A 2,113-nucleotide genomic window follows, 5' to 3' on the forward strand; every position below is an offset into this window, starting at 1 on the left:
CATTTTCCAAGACCACCCTGGCCCCCTACATCCCCCATTCTGTGCCTATAAAAACCCCGAGACCCGGCTGGGCGTGGTGGCTCACGCCTGTAATCCCAGCACTTTGGAAGGCCGAGGCAGGCGGATCATGAGGTCAGGAGATCGAGACCATCCTGGCTAACACGGTGAAACCCCGTCTCTACTAAAAATACAAAAAATTAGCCGAGCGTGGCGGCGGGCGCCTGTGGTCCCAGCTACTCGGGAGGCTGAGGCAGGAGAATGGCATGAACCCAGGAAGCGGAACTTGCAGTGAGCCGAGATCGCGCCACGAGCGAGACTCCGTCTCAAAAAAAAAAAAACAAAAACCCAGACCCTAGTGGTCACAGACGCGAGCGCTGGACATAGAGGGGAACACACTGCAGAAGAACACACACAGGCGGCTGGATATCAAGAGGAGCAGAGTAGCGGAAGTGCACACTGATAGGGAGGAGCAGACGCCTGTAGGCCAGGTGAGACAAGGCAGAATTCGGCCAGCAGCAGTTGGAGGAGAGTCCAGCTGCTGGGTGGCTGACTTCAGGGGAAGACCACCTTCCCACTCCATCCCCCTTCTAGCTCCCCATCCATCTGCTGAGAGCTACCTCCATCCTTCAATAAAACCTTGCACTCATTCTCCAAGCCCACGTGTGATTCGATTTTTCCAGTACACTCAGACAAGGGCCCAGAATACAGAAAGCCCTCTGTCCTTGCAATAAGTCAGAGTCTAATCGAGCTGATTAATGCAAGCCACCTGCAGATGGCAAAACTGAAAGAGTGCACTGTAACACATGCCCACTGCGGCTTCAGGAGCTGTAAACACTAAACCCTAGATGCTGCCGTGGGGTCGGTTCCTGCCTCACAACCTGCCCGTCTGCATGCACACCCTAGGGTTATGAGCAGGGGCTCCGAAGAAGTGAGCCACACTCCCATCGCAGGCCCTGAGATGGGGATAAGGGAACTTTTCTCATTTCAGTAAGGGCTCTATAAATAATATTTATTATTATTATTATATAGCTCACTATTTGACTCATCTAAAATATTTATTTTCAGAAATAATTACTTAGCATAGCTCCTAATATTCTGTGGTTAAAGAAAATATTATATTGGAAAGGAATCTATCACTTAACAAGGACATGTTGAAAATATTTTGAATATTCCTGACGGATAGAAAAAAATATGCTATCCCAATTCCCCTTTGTGGCCCAGTAGTGGCTCACATATATAATCCATTCCTACAACTGTGCTGCATAAAGAATGTGTTTTAGCATAGAAGCAGAATAATTTGGAGAGGTGTTTGTTGATAATCTTAAACAAAAACAGTCAAAATAATTTCACTTCCACTGGAAACCTGGAGGGGAATTGTTTTTGCCAAATGAGAGAAAAGATACCAGCTTTTGAATTACGAAGTATTTTCAAGTGTTTATGTTGGGAAAATGGAAAACAAAGAACATTTGACTTTAGTGAATTTTTGTCTACCAAACATTTAAAACCTCAGAAAAACTACTTCTAATAAGCTTTTATAATAAATAATAGCTTGCATTTTATATAATCCAATATCCTTTTCAAGCATTTTACTTATATCATTGTATCCTTCCATAACACGTTTGTGAATTAGGTAGAAGAGGGATTATAATTTACATTTCTTACAAACAAGAAAACTCAAGTTTGGGTTAAGTGTCTCCTGTGGGTCACATAGTGGGAGTGTTAGCGTCTGAACTAGGACTTACATTCACATGTTAGTATTTTCTCATAAATAGTCTATAGAACTTTTCTCTACTATTGTTTGATTTTCCTTAGGTATTGAGTTTAATGTTGGATTTTAAGAGGTGGTATTTGATTTTCAGTGATTGATCCATTGCTATATTGGAGGAAGCTAGTTTTCCATTATTTAAACATTTTTAATATGTTTGTGAATAGCTCCAAACATTTGCTTTGTCTGCTCTTACTCTGTCCCTGTTGGTTAGTTCACCTACTTATTAACCCACCTCTGCTACATTGAATAGGAAAGGAAATTAGTCAACTTGTAATTTGTTAGCAGCTCTACTAGAAATGTTTAGTAATGAAGAGTGCATGGGATTTTTAAAATACAGTCATCTAC

Source organism: Pongo pygmaeus, chromosome 1 (genome assembly GCF_028885625.2).
Source record: "Pongo pygmaeus isolate AG05252 chromosome 1, NHGRI_mPonPyg2-v2.0_pri, whole genome shotgun sequence".
Classification (NCBI taxonomy): Eukaryota; Metazoa; Chordata; class Mammalia; order Primates; family Hominidae; genus Pongo; species Pongo pygmaeus.